Below are 23,568 nucleotides of genomic sequence, written 5' to 3'. Positions count from 1 at the left end.
CTGGAATTTCCCATTGGAGTCTGCAGCAACAGCATTCACTTGAAATGTTTGGCTGTGTCTCTCTTTTTATGTAGATTCTGATGCTACCTCTAGCTAGATGATCAGGAAACATGCAACTCTAGTAGCATGGAGAACCAGCCCAGGATGCAGTTTGTGTGGAGAAAAACTTTACCTTTTAAAACAAATTCTCTATATCCACAGTCGTCGTTCAGTCGCTAAGTTGTATCTGACTCTGGGACCCCAGGGACTGTAACCTGTCAGGCTCCTCTGCCCATGGGGGTTTTCCAGGCAAGGATACTGGAGTGGGTTGCCATTTCCTTCTCCAATATCCACAGTATCCTTGCCTAATCGTGGAAATAGCAACCAAAACTGACTTGAATCCAGCTTTGTGCCTGTCTCCAAAAATATTAATAATGAACTCTGTGGGGTCTGAAATCACAGATTCAACAGCTAGTAGCCTCAGGAGTGGTGTATGAGCAAATATTTGGCGAGGGAAATCTTCCTATTTTTTTTTTTTTATTGTGTAGAAACCAGTCTTCATTAGTAATTCTTGGGACCTAGCACACAACTTGAGGCAATGGAAGCTAAGGTCCTAAAACACTGACTTCTTAATGACACCTCAGAGACCCAGAAGCATTAATGCTAACTTCCTAAAGCATCTAATCTTTCCCAGGGAGCAGTTTTCCCTCCTGATATAGTTTGCCTCATTATGACAACATCGAGTTGATACCCTTATCTTTAAAACAACTCATAGTAATTCCTAAGTCCTGGAAACAGTCACAGCATAAGAATTTATAATAGTCACATGTGAAAAATAAACAGGTACTCCAAAGAGGACTAATTTACTTACGGAATAATGCCAGAAACATTAAACGTGATGGTTTTGCTTTTAAATAAAATGCAGTTAATTTGATTACTATTTATTTTATTTTTTGCCAGATTTCAATCAACTTTTATGGTAGGATTAAGCTTGTAAGTAGAGTGTTGTGTTTTTTAAAAAATAATGGAAGCACTTTTCCAAACTTCACCATGGTTAACTAATGGGAGGATAATGTTGTACATTATGGATCCGTGTTTATCCTCCAACGTATTTATCCACAATGCATTCGTGTTTAGGGTCTGGGTTAGAATGAGTAGGTATGTGTATTGCAGACTCTCATTAATTCATAACAGCTTAAATTGTGATTTTTATTTGGCATCCTACTGTGGAACCCAGTCGAGAATGCCGAACTACTCAGCTAAACATTTTCAAATCCGTGACTCTCCATCTGGTTATTCAATCAGAACAAAATCCCTGCAAAGAAAATCCTCTTCTTAAAATGTACCCCATTTTCCTGGCTAAGAATCATTTTGGAGAAATGTGAACAGTTTGCCCAGTTGTTCAAGGAGTTTATTTGCAGGAAAAACTAACACTATAAATATCAACAGCACTTAAATGGAAGTGAAGAAAGAATTCCCTCATCCTGCATAATGGCAGGTTTGTTAGAAATAATTATACATAGAAAATGGAAATGGAATTTATTATTTTGGAGCATTTTTTCAAAACGTGAAGTCACCATAAAACAGTCTCATATGACTCCATTGACATATCAGGAGTAGTTAATTAGTATCATTATGTTTTACAAAAACTTCAAAGTAATGGTAATTTAGTACCTAACACCATGTAAGGCCTTCATAAAAAAGAAAAACTGCTCTAAACAAGCAAGAATATTCTTGTAAGAGTAAGCAATTCTAACAAGCAAGACGCCTGGATACAGTGGCCTATAATAAATATTTGTCAAATGAATACTGAAATATTCCACTCACAATTCATGGGACTTTTGTTCCTATTAAAATGGTAGAGAATTAGATTCCCACCTAAAGTAGCCAAAACAGAGCCTTTTATAGAGATATTCTGTTTTCAATGTGTTTTTCATTGCTTTAGTTCATTGACTATCCCTATCTTGGAGAAAAATGGGAAAAGTAAACATTGTAATTATTTTTTTTTCTTCTTAAAAGGTAAGTCTGTTTCTAATTAGAGAATATTAGATAAAAGAAGATTTGGGGGGTGTGGCTATGGAAAAGTGATAGGAATTGTATAGGTTAGAATTAGCAGGCTTGGCTATCATGTTGAACAGAATAAACATCATGTAAACACTGGATGCTGGAAAACATTTTGTGTTTCTAAATAAAAAATGGTTCTGTAATTCCTTTACCATTAGAACAGGGGGAAAAAAAATATTTAGGGGGAAATGGTGAAAGTCACCTTGATTCACTTAAGAACTATGACAAGAGGTTATAATACAGCTTTTCTCCAAGATGGCTAACCATGTATGTGTAACCGTTACTTCTTTGAAAGTTGGAGTCAATTCTTCTATGCTCTTGAATCTCAGCTGGTCTATAACTACCATGATCAATAGAATATAACAATATATAACTTCTCAGATTAGGTCCTAAGAAGACTTGCAGCTCTCACTTGGCTTCTTGAAACAATCACTTCTGGGGGAAGCAACCACTCTGTAAGAAGTTCAGAGTACCATGCTGTGTAGAAACCCAACACAGCCACGCACAGAGGCCTCTCGAGAGAGAAATGTCCAACCAGTCCTTACAGCCTGGAATCAGATATGCAAGTTAAGAAGCCCTCAAATGATTCTAGCCCTACCTGCATCTAGCTGCACCCAAAGTGAGAAACACCTTGCTGAGTTTATGAAACCACTGCCAACAGAAGAAATATTAATAAATTGTTGTCTTAAGTCATTAAGTTCTGGCAAGCTAAAAAACACAGCATAAAACCACCAATAGTCAGGTTTTCAGCAAAACATTTAACATTATTCTATTGTTGAACATTTAAAGAAACAGTGAGATTTTAGAATAAAGTGGGAACCAAACTAATGTTCACCTTTCCACAAGTTGCTAAAATCAGAACACTGAGTCATGTTAAACTCTCCCCATTCTTTCAGGCCCCTCATCCAATCACCGAGTTCTCCAGTTTACTTTCCTAATATGACTTGATTCTATGTACTCCTCCTCATCCACATTGTCACTGCCTTATATGACATTTGGACTTCTCGTCTAAATGACACAATATCACTTCCCTCAGACCCTCTAAACCCACTTCATAGCTAGCTATCTTTCACATTATTATCCTAGTAATCTTTTTACAGCAAAGTCCTCTCATCTTTCTATCTAAAATCCTTCAATGGCTCTCAGGAACAGTTACATGAATTTTAAATTCCTCAATCCAACACGAGGGTCTTTATGTTCAGGCATCCTCCTGCCTCTCAAGTCTCATCCCCTACCATCTCCTCATATGTCCCTCCTATCACATTAAATCTCTTGCAGCCATCAGAGAGAGTTGGGTACCTCTGCACTGATTTACCCAAATGCTCTGCATTCTGCTTATAACATGCATCCTCTGCTGTCTAACTCCTACTTGTTCTTTGAAATTCAGCTCAAAAATCACCTCTTTTTAGGAAGGTTTCCCTGAACTGGCCTATCTCATTTTTCTCATCATTTTGAATTTTTGTGGTTGTTTGTTATTAAGCTTTTTATTTGGTATTGGAATATAGCTGATGAACAATTTGTGATAGTTTCAGGTGAAGAGCAAAGGGACTCAGCCATTTTGTCTATCTAATTTTGACATCTCTCCTTCAGATTCTCATTTGTTTTTCCACTTGCGAGTTCAGTGCACCTTGAGTTAATGTCCTGAGTCCCTTATTTAAAGCAAGGGAGACTGCGATGACACCTGACACATATCAGGCCTCAATAACACATTCCTGAAGGGAAATAAATGGGTTATTGAAAGCCATGATATTTTCATTTATGCAGTGAAAATCATAAATATCACTTCCAACTGTGAGTATAAAGCTGTTTCTCTGAGGAAGGGCACGCAATTCAAACTAGAGGCAAAGGAGAAGCTTGTCAGAGGTCACCATGACAAGTACGAGGATAATCCAGCAGATAGAGTGGAGAGAAAAGTATCTTAGCAGATGGATAAGCCTTCACAAAAATGTAGAAGTAGAGAGTTCAGGAAGTATACATAAATCAATGTGGTGAATGCTTCACACTCTGAATAGCAGAATGTGAGGCCGGTATGATGATCAGAAGCCAGAAGACGGGAGGCTCTGAGAAGGACATTATACTGAATTGTGTAGGCAATGGGGAGTCATCACAAGATACAAGCCAGAAAAGAAACACTTTGGGTTCTATGTTAGAAACCTTAGTTGTGGGAAATTGTTTAAAGGAGGGATACAGAAAGGAGAGAGGTGTGGTTAAAAGTCTAATGCAGTAATTCAGATAAACTTAAAAGACATGGAATTAGGATTCACAAGGTTTGTTAACTGTATATAATGAGTGGCAACTAGAATGCTTTTCAGAATTTTGCTCTGTATCATTCTGTGGTGGTGGCAAATTAAACTAATTTTCAAGGATTTTTGAGAATTTTACCATGCATTTTGAGCTAATTAGAGACATTTTGTAATATGAGACATGATATTTTGAAAGAGATGTTTCTGACACTAGTCTCCATTTGCTATGAAATAGCCAAGAAATAGAATTCTTTTGGATTATGCCATAGAGTCTCCATATAATCCCAAAGAGTCATTAAACTTTCTGCACCCCAATCTGGCAAATTTTTCCATATAAGTAAGAAAAAATAATGCCTCCCAGATAACTCAATGAAACAATTTATAAGTAAATTTGTCTGTTTGGTGATTTCTTTTTCTAAAAGGCAAAATGAAATACAACCTCAATTTCCTCCTCTATTAAAAATTTTTTTTGAAGAGAAGGCTTAAATGATTTCAAATGGCCCTTTCAGCTCTAAGATCAATAACTCCATAAGTCAAAACACTTGGTTGGAGCTACATTCTACCCAGATCAGCAGCTGATCCTCAACAAGAACCAAGGGATTTATGGTGGAGGCAGGTTGTCCTATTTAGGCACTTCCTGCTGAGTAAAGTAGTACTTCCTTTTATTTGTCTTAATAGTCTGGTTCTTTATCGCGCTACTTTTTTTAATGAGGTGTTTTCATTTAACAACTATTTGTTGAGTGCCTACTATGTGCCAGGCACATTAGGTGCTAGAGAAACAAAACTAAATGGCACATGTTCCCTTTTGTTACATTTGTTAACTGTAAAGCATGTTCAAGCCAAAATCCATCAACTTCTAAAGTAATATTTATCATGTACACGATCCTGCTCTAGGAACCATGCCAGGCTACCCCATTAAACTTGATGGGCCTGAGAACAGTAAAACTATACACTGTATAATGTATTTATAGTATATTGTAAGGCAACAAGGTCCCCTGAGAAGGGAGGGCAGGGAAACTGAAAAATCATCATAAGTGCACTTGGAACTCAGAACATACACAAACTCCCTGACTACTTCATGATTCTATTTCTTTACCTATAAAATGGAGATAATAAGGCCTAGTTCTAATATTCTTCACAGGATAAGGATTAAATAAGTAAAAGCACATTAAATACTTCAAGCCTTAAGAAAGAGCACTAAATAAATATTAGGTATTGTTATTTGGTAGCATTACATAAAATTACAGTAAAGTTAAAAGCCTACTGTAGTTATTCTAATGGAAGTTTAAATCCCAAAATGAAAGCAAGGTGAATTGAATAACTAAAATCAGGACACACCCCTAATCAGATATAGTTAAAAACTAAAATTAAAACTGCATGACTAATAAAAGATGGTTTCTTGAACAGGACAGAGCTTACAAGATTTTTACTTTGTGTCTATAAAGCTGGGGAGGAAAGCATGAGCCCTGCCGGGGCTGACCACTCTTGGATTTTAAAAATGAATCTTCAACTGGTGGCAGCTTTCAGAGAAACTCCTCATTGTTGGGGATCATGCATCCACTGAAGATTATGCTACCAGCTCTCCAATGACAAAACAGGGACACCAGCACACCAGGGTATTTGATGAGTGTCAGCTTCAACAGCAGAACCAGTTGTTAATCTTGAAAGGTTGACTGTAGTGGAAATCAGTTGTCTCTGCTCAAAAGCTTTACTTAGGTTTTGTTTTAAAGTTCTATTATAAAATATCTAGGCCCTAGGAGGTGTGTTAGTCGCTCAGCTGTGTCCAACTCTTTTGGGACCCAATGGACTGTAGGCTTTTCCGTTCATGGAATTCTCCAGCAGAAATACTGGAGTGGGTTGCCGTTCCCATCTTCAGGGGATCTTCCAATCCCAGGGATCAAACCTGGGTGTCCTGCATTGCAGGCAGATTCTTTACCATCTGAGTCACCAGGCCCTAGAAGAAGACAATTTCTCATAAACATTTTTTGGTTAATATACCCAAAGCTAAGAACTTCCCACATGGCACGAGTGGAAAAGAACCCACTTGCCAGTGCAGGAGATGTAAGAGAGGCAGGTTCGCTCCCTGGGTTTGAAAGATCCCCTGGAGAAGGGAATGGCAACCCACTCCAGTATTCTTGCCTTCAAAATCCCATGGACAGAGGAGCCTGGCAGGCTACGGTCCATAGGGTTGCATAGAGTCAGACATGACTGAAGCGACTTAGCACGTACCCAAAGCTAAGGTAGGCACTAATACCAAACAGAGAAGCTAAACTAATAAAAACTTCATCCACCTCCACATTAGAACTATCTTCAAGCTCAATAAAGAGGAATCAGAATGCAGTTCAGTACCCTTCTCAAGTCCCAAGATGGAAAGCTTCATGAATAGGGAAATAACGAACTTAGCAATACCATAGTATTTCTTTCTCTTTCTGCTTCTGTGCTGTAGATAAGAGGATAAAAGAGAGCAAAGTGGACTTTCTTTTAACCTTACTCACAACAATTCTTCTTTTAGTTTCCTAAAGAGGAGATGAATAGAAGAGATGGGTGAGGAGACGTTTGGATCCTAAGATTTTAGCATCATTAGGTTCTCGATGCTAAGAATGGCGGAACGTTTAAAGCAAATCTTCAGAAATGGCTTTTGACTACAAGCTAGCTTTTCAGGAAAATAAATAAAGGGAAAATATTAGTTGGAAAAATACCAAAGTTTAACTAGACTTTTTTAAGCGCCAAAAGAGTATTTTTAAAATTCATATTTGTTTAAATCCAAATTGTTTTAAAAAGAGGCTAATTTGTATAAAAAGTGGAAATGACACTGCTATTAATCTTTAAGGAAATAAGTAGAGAACCACTGACTAAATCTCAGGCAAAACTATACCTTTTCTATTAAATATAATCCAGGGAACTTCACATACTTTATTTCAAAGGTGAATAAATCTCTTAAGAAAGGTGACTCTCTTAATAATTAAAGGATCTAAGCAAAAGCAAGTCCACAAATTCTAGTGAGTTACATAACTTTCTGAGTAACACATTCTAGACTCTTAAAATTCTTAGACTCAAATTTTCCCTTACAACAAATCTGTATCTGTTTTATCTTGGGAGATAAAAAATATTAAAAGTATAAAATCCCTTGGGAATTAACTCTTCATCTATATTAAAGCTATAAATCACCAGCTACCAACCACTGACCAAAATTAATGACACTAGTCCCTATGCCATTTCCACTTAACTTCTAATTCTCTAAGACTTACAAGGTGAAAAGAAGATAGCGCAATTTGGCTTTTAGTTTACAAAATACAATTGTTAAGACTCTCACTCTTGCTCTTTAATTAGATTTTACACAAACACACACACATACACAGTAGAGGAGCTAAGATTTTGAAACTTTTTGTATACTTAATGTCTTTTATCCTCAAAACTTTAAGATTTATTTAACATTTATTATGTGGCTCAGTGGTAAAGAATCTGCCTGCAATCCAGGAAACGCAGGCTCTATCCCTGGGTCAGGAAGATTCCCTGGAGAGGGAAATGGCAACCCATTCCAGTATTCTTGCCTGGGAAATCCCATGCACAGAGGAACCTGGTGGGCTACAGTCCATTTGATCACAAAAGAGTTGGACACAACTTGATGACTAAACAACAACAAAAGCACCTCCTACATTTTCTTGGCACTATTTCCATTTACTAAGATAGAAAAAGCCTTGCTTTTTTGCTTTTATAAACTTCATTCCACAAGATATCTCAAACAACATACCATACCTAGCACTACCCCTGACAAAGGAATGAAACCCGGGTGGGCAGACTCTTTACCATCTGAGCAACAGGGAGGCCTGAATAAATAAATATCAGCAGCTAAAACCTCATGGTTCTCCCCTCTCTTTCTACTGAGGGCTATCACCAAGACTCTAATCTATCAGCATATTTTAAATAGGGAAGATAATTCAAGAGATCCCAGAAGGCTCTCAATTCAGTCTAAAATCCATCTTCTGCCATTGACACCTCCAAACAACTTTTCAGGATCCTAAAGTCTTGAAGTAGTGTAGACTTTCTAGCTGCCTACATAGTATTTCAAATGCTGTTCTTGCTAAGCACCTTAATGTTTCACAGATATCTCCTAACAGGATAATTTCGAATCATAATTAAATTTCAGTTCCTCACATCTTTCCATTTCAACTCATCCAGACATGGAGCAAACTGTTGCCAAATGGTGGGGGGTGGGACCTAAGGGAGAGTCTAACTGGAGAGGGCCCTCTGTACCCCAACCCTGCCTCTAATATGGTAACTGTTTTCAAAGGATCCTCTCACCTGGACTATGTGAAAGATGATGCCTCTGTGCACACACTGATTTTCTTTCTTGGTTAGTCCTGAGAACTAAATTATTCTGTAGACACAAACAGGCTCATATGGGAGGCATCTAATATCTACATTCATCACAACGTCTTAGTGAAATAAATCCACATTACTTCATTATTGTCATTCTTTAACGTCTGATTGGTTAGAGGATTTAACTCCAGATTTCCTCACTGTGGGCTTCCTTCATAACTCAGTTGGTAAAGAATCTGCCTGCCATGCAGGAGACCCTGGTTCGATTGCTGGGCTGGGGAATCTGCTGGAGAAGGATAGGCTACCCACGCCAGTTCTTGGGCTTCCCTTGTGGCTCAGCTGGTAAAGAATCTGCCTACAGAGCAGGAGACCTGGGTTCGATCCCTGGGTTGGGAAGATCCCCTGGAGAAAAGAAAGGCTACCCACTCCAGTATTCTGGTCTGGAGAATTCCATGGACTGTATAGTCCATGGCGTTGCAAAGAGTCAGATATGACTAAGCGACCTTCACTTTCTTTCCTCACTGCCACCCCCTGCAATATATCAGACTACAGTATATTTGAAACAGAATAAAGCACTGTTTGCAAACGTAGTAAAGAAACCTGGAAGTAGCGGGAGGACACCCTTCAAGTACTATCAGAATAAATGTGGTTTATATCTAATTCTGAGATTCTGCTCCCAACCACTCCCCTCCAAAAAAAGAAAGGTTGTAGATTTTTCATCTTTCTCATTTTTAAATTTCAGACTGTCTGTAAAATATTTTTAAGCTTCCCTTTTAAAAGGCAAATACATTTAGATCCTTTGTTTTTAAAAGGACCACCTTAGAGAGTCCTAAGAGTTTAAAGAGCAGAATTCTGCCGGGATATTTCTTGGATTTATCCAAGAATTTCTTGGATATCAAGAAAGAAACAATTTGTCTCTAAATGGTGGAATAGTAACTCTAGAGTAAATTATTCCACATTTCCTTCAACTACTGGTACTGGGTTTTTATCTATGGGTACCATCAGTTTTGCAAACCTCAGGCCAACAATCACAGAAGTTGAGAGAAGCCCACCAGGGGAAATCAATCCTAGTCAGGCTTAAAGAAATCTTTAGCATCTACATTTCTTCCAAGCTGAATCACAAACAGTCCACACCCATCATGATCCCTCTTCAAATAATTTCTTCATTTACCTGTGTGGCATTTCCTGAAAGTAAGGAATGGGCTTGACTGGATGAGCTATTATCTCATTAGGATTTGTGAAGGACCAAGCAGACTGGAATGCTTTTCATGATCCCCCCCTCCCATGTCCCGTCTCCATTTCCCAAACCCTGGCCACCGTTTGTACTGTTTGCCTTTTCTCAGTTTCTGTGTTGCTCAAGGCAGATAGATAAGCCCTTTAAATGATTACTACCACCCTGCATTAGCTTCCAAAGCCTCTGACAATTTTTCCATGTTTGGGAACTGCTTTGTGATAGAAGTGTTGACAGTGTAAGGTGATAACTCAATCACAGACCAGAACTTCTCAGAATAAGTGGAAATCACCCAAAGACTCTCTGGGAATCTTTTCCTAAGGATTTTTAGCCATAGGTCTGTCCAAAGCACATGTGGAAGGCAAGATCTGTTTTTCTTGTTCTTTAATCAGCAGAAATATCAGGAATAGTAATAAAGGTATACACAAGGCTTTTCGGGGGGAGGTGTCAATATGATAGTTTTCACATAACTTTTATTTTTTCCACTTTCTCCTTTTAGATTATCCAGAAGAAAATCATACAATTTCTCAGTCTGGTATCCTAGAAGAATTACAAACTTCGATTTTCATGTAGAAACAAAATAAATGCTTAAAGGAAGGGGAGATCAAAGCATAATGCTTCCCCTCTGCCCTGCTGCATGTATTTTCATGCTGCCTGAAGTTCACTCATATCGGTGTAACTGGAGGTACAAGGACACAGTCAGAACTCTTTCTCTGGTACAACAAGGACAGATAGGTATTACATTTCAGCTTGAGAGACAAAAAAAAAAAAAAAAGGCAGGGAGAATTTGCTAAATATTTGCTTCCTTCTCAGAGCACTGCTAAGTTTTCTTTTGCTAGTTGATTGAATGCCTGTTGCTGAGCAAAATCCTGCAGTTGCACTGTAAAAACCACTGTGTCCAAGTAAACGGATGGATGCTGGAGGCACACTATCCCACCTTGCCTCACATCATCCCACAGTGCGTGGGGCTCCTCGGAAGAATAGGGCCACCAAAGAGCCCCCCACCCCCGAGAAGTGGTATTCCCACTTGAGCTAATTTGGAGTGGACAGGTGTGGAGAGTAGGAAAAAATAAAGGAAACCATGTCAACTTAATTTTGAATTATGAAGAAAACAAACGAAAAGCAAATGACAGAGTAATGGGGCAGAGAGAGGACAGACTATCATAGATAAAGCACTCTATTAAATGGAAAAAGAGCCAGTCATGCAAAGAGCCAGAGGAGCAATCTGGGCAGAGAGCAAAGCAAACGCAATGGCCACGAGGTCAGAAAGAACAGAAAACTCATGGCACAGAGGAAAAAGACTTTTTCTTGTTATTGTTTTAATGGTTGAGTTTCTAATGCATGGTCAAGAAATAAAACTATATGCTAACCAAGCATGGGTTAACTAACATGTTTAAATTTAAAATCAACCTATTATTTCAGACATTTTCTGGACAGAACACTTTATTATTATTATTAATTTATTTTTTTCCCAGGGACCAATTATGTCTGGCTTGTTGTTTCCTTTGAGAGCCCAGGAAACTGCTCTGATGAGGCCTAAGCAGTCTATACTTCTACTCCTGATTTATTTTCTCAAACACCCCTGAAAACATATTGTTAAGCTGTATATAAAGGTCTGACTGTTAAATTGTGTTTTGTTTTGTTTTTTTTTTACTTTATCTTTCATACAGAAGCCTTCTCCTGGCAATACCTAGAAGCTGATTTAAAGATGGATGGCAACAAATCAGATCTTCATGCACAGGGTGGATGGTGCCCTAGGCTTTGACCAAGACTCCACAGGAGTCTATTGATGTAGGACTCTAATTAGCCAGGTTTACTTGATACCAGATGACACATCTCTTCACAAGGGCAAGACCACCTTGTTTGTGTGTTGGGGCAAAGTACTTTATTGGAGACTGTCAGACTCTGGATAGCGTTAGAGGAGCAGAGGGTTGGATCTCCGGCATCTCTGTGTCATCCCCTTCTACTCTGCCTCTTACTCAACATTTGTCTAAAGTTGGGATCACACTGGCTTTCTTCTGCTTGATTGATTTTTATTTTTCAATACATAATAATAAATGATTGCCAACAATCAATGGGATCATTGCACAGCCAATCCAATTTAATCACAAAGATCACATCTGGTTATTTTACTCATTTTAATGATCAAACAGGATCAACCATGAAGAAATTTTTGGCTCTTTAAGCAATCAGTTAATCTCATAAACTTCTAAACAAGAACCTGATGAAAAACAGTCAAGTTGGGTTGTGTATATATATAATATACACACACACACACACATATATATATGTATATATATACATATATAGATGGCTTATACGATGAGTAAAACAGATTTATTTAAAAATAAATTTATTTCTTTCACTGCTTCATGGAAATAGATCAACCTATATTATACTCAGATTTAATGTTCTTGTGCTTAGATAATAATAATAGATTCGTTGACTACTTTTAGCTTTCTAAAGTTTTATGTAAACCAAATTTTTGCAAATCTAATCATGTTTTAAATACATTAACAGAATTTACTACTTACATTATGAATCTGTGTATAATCAATGAAATTCCCTCAAACACATCTCTTGTGTAGAGGTGGAATTTCATATAATAGAGTTTGCTTAATAGTGAGTTTGATTGCAAAATTCTGTTTCCCAGATAACTTGTAACAATTTTTAGTATATCTAAATTTGTCAGATTCATTTATGGAAAAACACAAGAAAACCATGTTTCTGTGTTTCAAAGAAGTGAAGGAGGGCGGCTTGTTTCTTCCTAAACCAGTAACTTGGATCCAGAGGGGGAAAATGTAAATATGAATTCTCTATCAAACACATTTCCTTCTGTGAAGGGTTTCATGGCAATATGATTGAAAAGAATATATTCACATGCATTGCTTGTTAGGACAGCATTTGTTAAGTGGTTCTGTCAAGTAAACATGACTTATGCCCCTCTTTCTCATCTCCATAATCTTCTTGTTGTCCACCTAAATCTTCCTGACATACCATCACCAGGTTACCTGAGCATTGTCAGATCTTTCAGAACCAATCCAGTCTCTCTCCTTTCTCAACAATCTGCCTCCCATTGTTGTATGTGAAGAAGAAGCTGTTTTAAGAAAATGTATTTTACAGCAAATAGATTAATAGGTTCCTCAAGGGGGAAATAGTCAGTGTTTACATACACACATAAATAAGTTGTATACGTACAGGTTTGCTTACGGATTTAGCAAAAGGGAAAAAACAGATTTAGAAGACACAAGGAAATTTAAAGGATCAGCCAGTGTTAGCAACACTTACCTAGAATTGTAAGTGAATGAACAGAAAACATGGACACTTTTAGTGACTAAGAATGTAAACTGTAAGAAATAAGGAAATCTTGTTCCTGATTATTGTGTTTTCTTTTTTATGCTTAGTATCATTTTCTACTTCAGAGTTTCCTAAGGAAATCTGGATCATCTACAGTAGTTCTCCACAGGGCACAGAAGCAGACTTTAAAAACCACCTTAGCTCTGTAGAGACCTACCTTCCCACATGGTTTTATAAAAAGAGAATCGAACAGGAAATTTTTAAATGTATACTCAAAAATATTTATTGTAAAAGTTTTATAATTATACTTAAATTCAGCCAACTTTAAAAAATCTAACCCTGGCAGTCTCTTTGAATGAATATATTAAAACATATTTTCCCATATAACTAATGAAAAAGAAAAAATGCATTCAAAACCACTGACATTTTTTTCATTTGGTTTCTTCCAAATTTAAAATGATGAAACTGCCATGATTTCACGTTTTTAGTAAAATTTTCTCTCAGATTAAAAGAAGAAATACACGAATCTGAATGTAGTTGTTTTTTTTTTTTTTTAAACGGTTGAGTTATAAACCAAAACTCCTAAAAATAGGAGTTTATGGTGGAAATGACAGCATTTTAACTATAAAGGCATGAGTGGTGTCCTTTTACAGACGCCTAAATCAAACACAGAAAAAAGTGCTGGGTTGCCAGGACATTCGGTGCACTTTCCTTTAATTGCCATATATAGTTAATAGCCTGACCTTTTTTTTTTTTTTTAAGAAAATAAATTGCAAAGATGGAAGCAACTAAATTACATAATATCTTCCCATGCAACATATCAAAAACAATGAATTTAATCATTCTGTGGTCTGGGTTGAATTCAACACTGAAATCTTTTATTGAACTTCACAGGAACAAAGAACTTCAAACTTACAGATGACCATGTTTGAAGTTGGATAGGACACTGACCATACTATGATTGTCTGCTACTAAAAAAGGACACAATACAGTATTCCAACCAGGATTTGGGCTGATCTGAGAAACTCAAGAAAAGTACTGTGAAAGAATTAGAGATATAGAATAACTGGATAGGACATTTGATCTTGCTTCTGAGACTGAATTTAGGAACCTCTGTTTCAGATTAAACAGTATTTCATTGCTTTTCTTTTCCTTTTTTTCCTGTCACAAAAGTACTTCTACAGATTAAAAGAAACAATCAGAATGGAGAAACAGAATTATGCAGAATGTATTACACCTACATAGGTCTGGAAGCTTCCTGATATTTGAATAATTCAAGCTTTACTCAAAATATTGATACTAAGCAGTATCAAACCAAACTCTGGGATCACGCAGTGGTCTTTTCTACAACGTGTGTGATCAGTAACAGCAGTGATCCTATCCTATAATATACCATAAAACAGGGGGTAAAAATCATCTCACATTTTAAAACTGCAACTGCCCCATTAACCTAAATACACAGTGTAGGCAGTCAACATTTTATGATTTTCATTATTTTCAAACATTATGTTGCAAAAAATTGCACTGAGAATGTTTTGACTATATATTTGACATTTAGAAAAAATAAGAATGATGGCAACAATAGTATTGACTATAACTTTAACTTACATTATCAAGATAACTACATCAAATAAATTTGAAATTAATGTAATTTTGATATAAATCTTGAATCATATAGTTTCCAACATTTAAATAAATATTTTCACCACATTAATTTGCATTTTATAGATAACCAGTGAGGAATTATACTCAATATTTTATAATAACCTATAACCTAGAAAAGAACCTGAAAAAAAATTCTATGTACATATATATATATACACACACATATATAATACTGAATCATTTTGTTATACACCTGAAACTAATACAACACTATAAATCAAATATATTTCAATAAAAAATAAAATTTTTAAAAATGTGCACTTTTGATATTTTCTAGATAGAAGATCTGTGGTATATATTTAGTAATGGCATGGAATTTTTTTTATTGTGCTTCCTTCCATAGCTTAGGATATGCAAAATTAAATATAACTATGCTTTTGTTCATAGAATAATTTTTACATTCTATTATTACAGTTGCTAGTTATTGAAAAATTCAAGGTTTTTATTTTAAAAATTAATTAAAAAGTAATGAAATTTATGATGGTAGGTGAACAATAATGTGCTTAAATACATAATTTTAAAGCTTGTTACATACATAGACTTCTTTAAAAGAATGAGTGTAAATATAGTGTTATCTTCATTCTGAATGTGTAAGAATTACTTCAAATAAATTTTATACATGTAATTGGATGAAAGAAAACAAATGACACATTAAATTACATACATAACATTAAGAGAGGAATAACTGTAGCAAATTAAAAACAACCACTTGAATAACAAAACCAGTAAGCATATAAAATTTTATTTTTATTACTTTAGATATATACCACCTCGCTTTAAAATTATTTGTATTATATGATTGCTTAGTTTTTAATTATAGTTACTATTATTTATTCTCCCACAATTAATACTGAGCTTGTAAGCAAGAGCTCAGACTAAAAATAGAAGATCTTGCTGTTGGTATCAACTTAAATTCAGTGTACCTTGAAGAATTTTTGAAAGTGAAATTCTTAGGGCTTAGAAAACCAATCTAATAAGACTCTTTTTGATTCAATTTAGTCAAAATTACCTAAACCAAACCCACCAAACAAGAGTACACCATACATGCAAAACCCACGTTATTCAGGAGTCTGGAGCATTAGCTGAAATCACCAGAAATGAACACAAGCAGGCTGCGGGGCTGTGCTGGCACCTAGTGGAGAAGGCAGTAGAAGAGCCCTTTACCCGGCTGAGAAAAGAACACGTTTTAGTTATTTCAATCTACACCTTCTATCACACACCTCTGAAAAGAAGACAAGTGACAAGTATCTGGGGTAATTCAACTTAAGTATACAGCCGAAAGCTACAATTTTCATTTTCTGCAAGGACGAAAAAAATTTTGGAGAGGTGGGATGGAAGCAAGGAATATGACTAGCTGTGGTGAAAAACATAACATAGTAAAAACAAGGATTGTGCAATTTTCTTCTCCCTTGATAAATTCTGCCAAACCTGGTCACACTAGTCTATTCTCTGTCAAGCAAAGAATTTTTATGAACTCAAGTGACAGGCTGTTTGTGAAGTTTGGTCTGTATTTGGGGCATAAGTCACCAAACACTACTTAACATTAAATGTGGAATTTTCAAATGTCAGTATTACATGCAGAGTTATAATTATTTTTCCTTCTCAGCATGTTTAGGGGAAGGACATATTTAAAGTTGAGCCCTACCTTCTCTTACGTTTTGGAACTAGGGTACGGTATGTTTCTGGTAGAGAACTTCTGCCTTAGAAAGCAATGTGCTCCCCAATCCAATGCAAGCAAGTAAAGGCAGAATTCCTAAAACTTATGGGGGAGTGTCATACATCAATTAAGTTCCCCAAGTGAATCAACGATCTCTTCCAGTTGGGAGATTCTATGATTTCCAAAAGGAAAAGTTTTCTTATATTTTTCTACATTAGGAAATTTATTTTAGTTCACTGTCTCTATTAGTATTCCAAGGACTGCATTGATCTCGTTATTTTTTGTTATTCTTGGAATGGTTGGTAATTATTTTATGATGAAGACAAAGAAGGATCAAATCATACTAAAGTCAAATCAAGACTGATCTTACAGTAGGTGAGGAGTCAACTTTTTCATAATTGCATAACTTAGGTTACTAAAGTGCAAGTACCCCATGATTTACTCCAGGTCCGCTTTGCTTTATCAAGCAGCTACACTGTTTTGTGAAAGTCACTCAGTCATGTCCGACTCTTTGCAACCCCATGGATTATACAGTCCATGGAATTCTCCAGGCCAGAAAATTGGAGTGGGTAGCCTTTCCCTTCTTCAGGGGATCTTCCCAGCCCAGGGATCAAACCCAGGTCTCTCACATTGCAGGTGGATTCTTTACCAGCTGAGTCACAAGGGAAGCCCTTGTTTTATACTGTTTAAGAAAGCTAGTTTAATTTTTAACTAATACATGATGAGAGAGATTTACATACACAGTCTTTCTTATTAATAACCTTTTCCCCTCATTTTTAATCATGGAGAGCAACCCGTTTTATCCTGTTGTATTAACCTGATGACATCCTACACCTAATCAGGTACTAAGACTTATCCTATATTACTGTATTGATGCTCAACTTTAAAAACTGATACTTTGGCTAACATAATTGGTTTGTCTGATATCATGTCTTAGACATCTATAAGTTTGTTTCAGATGAACTATTCTGTGTATCACACTATTGGAGGGTTGGTACTGCCCTGGCATTCTCTGCCCTGCTGCAACACTAGAGAGAACAAGATCAGTGACCCCTTGTGACTCTGGCTCTCCTGAAATTGCAGGGAACTGCCGGACAATCCACATTCAGAGCAGCATTACTCCCCTGGCTCCATACAACAGATATACTACCTAACCTCAGCACTCTGCCACATCAGGTCAGGGTGGTTTCTCAAAACATAGAACAGGACTCATGTCCTGGACCACACGACATGGCCTTCTAGTGAGCAAGTGTCCTTTGGCTGACTAGGAAACCTCTTTGCAACAAATGTGATTAATTGATTGAGAAAATAAATAGTCACTGACTTTTTATACAAAGTTTGATATGATCACCACTAAATATATGAAAAAATAAGAAATTCATTGGAAATTTTTTGCAGGTAGACACAAGTTTATTGGTGGAGCCACAGTAGAGTTCTCCTCTCTGGGATAACCAAGGGCACAGCGCCAGCAGGGGAATGGACAGACAGACTCCAAATGGATACATGGATGGTCAAGTTCACTGGCAAGGGAAAATTTCCTGTGAAGGACACTCCAATTTCCTTTGAAATTCTAAATTCAACCTCTTCCCTAACCCTGCTTGCTCCAGTCACATCACAGAACCATGGTCTTGTGGCCATCTCTGTACTTTTTCAGGTGACTTTGCCTAAGAGTGACCAGAGGTCCCCAGAGATCAGTTACCAGGATCATGTCCTGAAGCTTGTCCACATTTGGGATCTTGGCCCAGCTGTGTGACAAGGACAAGGCTGAAAGATCAAGAGCCTGCCATGAATGTGAGACAAGGATATGGGGACAAGTAGTAGAAAAAATGCAATAGCCACAGTAGGTGCAGATAGGCTGTCATAGAAATCAGAGGGAGGGACCTGCTCCAGCTAAGGAGGGGATTTGGGGAAGATGGTATCAAGGAAGACTTCCTGAAGGAGGTGGCCGAGATGTGAGATATGGTTAGGACTTGGGAAACCATCATGGTGGAGAAGAGAACACTTTGTATGAAGCTACATGGCAGATGGTGATAGGATTTTTTTTCTCTCTTAGACAGCCAGCCTGAGGAGAAAGCCATCTGTTCCAACATCAGAAGGGTGGGGTTCCCAGCAGCCCGCCTGGACACAGGCATGGACAAGTGACTACGACCGCCCTAGTTAATCCACAAGAAAACCACTGCATATTGGTAACATATTTCTAAGCCACTGAGTTGACCGGTGACCTCAACAGCAATGATAAATTCCATCTTTCTCTCTTTCTCCCAGCCTATTCCATCTCGTATCATTTTCAAGTATAATGAACATTACTTCAGAAGCCAAAACAGAGAACTAAAATTTGAGTGCCCTAAAATGAGGTCCATTGCCTGCAGCTGATTATCCCATCGTTGTTCATTTCTGTTGTGTGAATCAATTCTAATTTTCAAACTGAAATACATCATGCTTTGTCATCATTTTGTCCTTTCCATAAAAGCCCTGGAATAATTGTTAAGAACATGCCAAATCATGTTTGTTTCTCCAGATTCCTTTCTCCAGGAGTACCCTTCCCAGCCAACCTTCTTAGGACAACCAAAATCAAACCAAATAATAAAACTTCTCCCCTCTGATCCAGATTGCTATTTTTAGTTTTTAAGGACTACATGTGAGTGTAAGAGGAGGTGGTTATTCATTCTGCCTCTAAAATGTTCCCATAATCATCTCAAAACTACTGGGTAATGAGGACAGTTATCTTTATTTAAATAAGAAAGTGAAACTTTGAAGTTAAGAATATTAATACAAAAAAAGTAGAAATGTGAATTGGTACCATGTACTCAAGTGATAATATCTCATTTTTAGCCTGTTCAAAACAAACTTCAACCATATGACCCAGTGAAGCTGCTTCTGGGCACAGGACCCAAAGAACTGAAAGCATGGAGTAGAAGAAATACTTCTGTACCAGTGTTCACAGTAGCACTATTCACAACAATCAAGAGGTAGAAACAACCCAACTGTTCATCAACAGATGAATGGATGAACAAAAGGTAGTATATACATACAATAGAATCTTATCCAGCCTTAAAATGGGGAAGGAAATGGCAACCCACTCCAGTATTCTTGCCTAGAGAATCCTGTGGACAGAGGAGCCTGGTGGGCTGCTGTCCATGGGGTCGCCCAGAGTCAGACACAACTGAAGCAACTTAGCATGCATGCATGCGTTGGAGAAGGCAATGGCAACCCACTCCAGTATTCTTGCCTGGAGAATCCCAGGGACAGAGGAGCCTAGTGGGCTGCCGTCTCTGGGGTCACACAGAGTTGGACACGATCGAAGTGACTTAGCAGCAGCAGCAGCAGCCTTAAAAAGGAAGGAAATTCTGACACATGCTACAACATGGATAAACTTTGAGGACACTACACTAAATGAAACAAGCCAGGCAAAAAAGGACAAACGATGAATGATTCCACTTATATGAGGTACCTAGAGTAGTTCAATTCCTAGAGATAGAAAGCAGAATGATGGTTGCTCAGGGCTGGGAGGAGGGGAATGAATGATGAATAACTATTTAATGCACACAGGGTCTCAATTTTATAAGACAAGGAAAATTGTAGAGATGAACGGTAGTGATGATTGCAAAACAATGTGAATATATTAATACTTAATGCTACTGAACTGTAAATGTAAACATGGCTGAGATGGCAAATTTTATGTTATGTATTTTAAAATTTAGCTGGCTGGCAAAAATATTTCACCATTCAAACTCAAGGAGTTTAAACATATGTATGTAAGCAAGCTAGCCATACACTCTCTACTCCTGTGATATATGCATGCTGAGAGTGATGATGCTCAAGCTTCTGTGAGTACAAGATAAAGGCATCAGAAAAATGATCGAACACCTCAAGAATGTTGTGAATAAACAGATAATACTAGATTCAGAACAAGAAATAAAGAGAATGATGTTATTATTATAAATAATACATGTATTATTATAAACATAATTATTATTATAAATAATTATAAATAACTCAATGAAACACATTTGCAAATGCCAATTTACTTCTGTGTTTCACATTGTACTAATATAGTAAAAGTTTATTATTAAAATACAATGTTAAAATCTTTGGCAACTCTAAAATTATAGTGCATTCAAGAATTAAGTCCTCTCCCTTCTAACTTTTGTATTTACTAAAGCCATTAAATAAGTGTTAGTCACTTAATTATGTCCGACTCTTTGCGACCCCATGGACTGTAACCCACCAGGATCCTCTGTCCATGGAATTCTCCAGGCAAAAATACTGGATGTGGTAGCCATACCCTTCTCCAGGGGATCTTCCAGACCCAGGGATTGAACCCGGGTCTCCTGCATTGCAGGCAGATTTTTTTCCTGTCCAAGCCACCAGTGAAGCCCTTTACTAGCCACTAGCCTTTATTAAAGCAAAAGAAAGAAGTGTGTGTGGTTACTTTAAATGTAATTCATTGAATTTAACTATGTATACCATAAATAAACTCATATTTTGTCAGTTATTAACGCCAATAAATATAAAGGCTCATAGATAAATAACAGCAATGGTAGTTCTAACAAAAGCTGAGTGTCTGCATTTTTAAATCTTTCAATAACATTAACATGTGCCTCCTTAAACTTCTATGTTATACATGCATCTGCCTGTCTGATACAATCAGCATTAAGAAAAAGACCTGCTAAATACCGAGTAGGTGAAATTTTTCTTCCATAAATCATGACTTCAAATGTGTTGTCACAATTCTCAAAAGTCCAATTAATTAAAATCCAAGTAACAGTTGGTTTTGCTCAACAACTGCCTGGCCCAGCAGTCCTATGAAAGATGGCCACCCCTATAATCTTACTAATACCTCTAGGCTGTCAGCGTGTCATGGCCCGAGCATGAAATCTAACTTGACAGATAATGGAAATGAGCTATTAACACAAACCAACCTATGCTCAGACCATGTTTTAGTATTTTATATGTGTTTATTTGGCATAACATTACAACTTTTCTCCAGACTGTCTTGGAGCAAACCCATTCTGGAAACTATTTCTCTTTTGTAAAAAAATTTTTAATACTGAGAAGTTTCTTAATTCTATATCCTCCAACCCTCCTCACTCCACCCCACATGTTCAGCAAAGTTTCTAAAAGTTATTTCGCTCTCTAATCTTTAGGCTGTTTCAACTCTGGCCTTTTGAAACAGCCCATAAGTGATAATGAAATGCATAAAGGAATGAGAAAGAGAATCCAATTACATCTACCTGCATAGCTCAGCTGCACACCAAGTAACAATAAACAGGCATTCTTAAGTCACAGCATTTCACTGGAAATGGGGCAGAACTTGTGTATTTTAACAACTTTTTACAACTAGCAACCACTATAGCATTTATTTTACTTTCTCAAAGAAAACCAGAGAAAGTTCATAATTTAAACTAAAGGGTCTTTCAGCCTTGAAGACAAAAAGCACTTCTGCTTAGCACCTGAGTAATAATGTGAGATGTGTACAGGTGAATTAAGAAGACTAGACTCAAAGATAGTTTGTCTTTGGTCAGTCTGAAGCACATGACTCCTTTCCAGCCCTGCAATCATTTATTATCCAGCAAAGAAAAGCTGGGTTTTTGCTCCATAAACACAGTGGTGGTCCTCAGCTTACGATGATTTACCATGTCTGCTCTGAAATGCATGACACAGACTGTTCCAGAAAGGTCTCTCTCATATACAGACACACACATCTGACGGTATTCAGGTGTGATTTACTTTTGTGCCACTAAAGCCAGAGTTTTGGTCACCTGCACACATTTTCCCTCTCAGATGTGACACTCAAAACAAATTTTAGGGTGTACTTTATTTTAAGCAATATATATGTGAACATACACAGCAAAAGCATCTCAGGTTTTATGGGTTAGTAACCTGAGATTCATTTTTCCTTTTAGAAGGGACTATTTTTAAGACTTAGAAGCACTGCACCCAAAACACATTTTAGGCATTACTCTATTTTAAATGATGTGTATGTGGAAATAAATAGCAAATGCTTCTCAGGGAACGTTGGATTAGTAACTAGATATTTATTTTTCCTCTAGGAAGGGACCATCATTACTCTGAAGTATGAATATTTTATAAGAGCACAGAAAAATATATAGTATTAATAAGAAGGAGATTTAACTCTGATGGAAGTTTGGACACATCACTTTAGAAATGCCAGTTCCTAAGTGTGCAATTATGACTTAAAATCTACATCATTCATACATTCAACGATATACACAGTTATAAGTACTGCCTTATGTATGACATATGTAGGTGTGTAGAATATCTAAGTCATAGGCTCCCGTTTGTTAAAATCGCCACCCTAATTAGTTGGTATAATAATACAAGTCAGAAAAAACTAATTTTTTAAAATTAGCTATATACATATAGATTTATATACTTACAGAAGATATTTACAGAAGCACGAGTTCTGACGCTAAATTAGAATATAAATGGATTCAGTTAGGCTTGTCATCCTCAGCAGGGGTAAGTTACAAACCCAACACAGAGTCTGGCACAAATGACAAGTCTGCACTCAAAGAAAACTATCCCATAGTGAAAAACAGAAAAAAGGCAGGAGAAAAACCTAGTAAGCAATAATTTAATGAAAACCTCCTTGAAGATAATGGCGGTAACTAGACACCTAGAAGTATATAATAAAACAACAAATACTGAGAAGCAGAGAAAGTTACTCTCTGGTACCGAAAATGATAAAAAGTTTGCCTTCCTAATGCTCTGAGTCTACAGCTGTGTAGCCAAATATGAGAGCCACTAGGCCTAAGTGGCAACTGAGCATGTGAAATATGGCTAGTCTGAGCTGAGATGTGCTGTGAGTGTAGAATACACATAGGTTTCAAAGAGTCAGTACTAAAAACATAATGTAAAATCTCATTAATGTTTTTAATGGATTCCATGTTGATAGGTTAATGTTTTGAATTAATTACATTAAATAATATAATCAATTTCATCAGTTTCTTTCAACTTTTTGAAAATGTGGCTATTCAGGACTTCCCTGCTGGTCCACCGGTTATGGATTCACCTTCCAATGCAGGGGACAGAGGTTTGATCTCTAGTTGGAGAGCTAAGATCCCACACGTCGCAGGGCAAAACAGACC

General features: G+C 36.9%; 1 protein-coding gene across 4 annotated transcripts in view; it reads right to left on the bottom strand.

Moving 5' to 3' along the window:
- SLC25A21 (solute carrier family 25 member 21) overlaps positions 1-23,568 on the bottom strand; it is a 502,561-nt gene that overhangs the window by 259,078 nt on the left and 219,915 nt on the right. The gene's annotated exons all lie outside the window — the stretch shown is intronic.

Source organism: Odocoileus virginianus, chromosome 16 (genome assembly GCF_023699985.2).
Source record: "Odocoileus virginianus isolate 20LAN1187 ecotype Illinois chromosome 16, Ovbor_1.2, whole genome shotgun sequence".
NCBI classification, from domain to species: Eukaryota; Metazoa; Chordata; class Mammalia; order Artiodactyla; family Cervidae; genus Odocoileus; species Odocoileus virginianus.
This window is presented reverse-complemented; position numbering and strand designations above follow the sequence as displayed.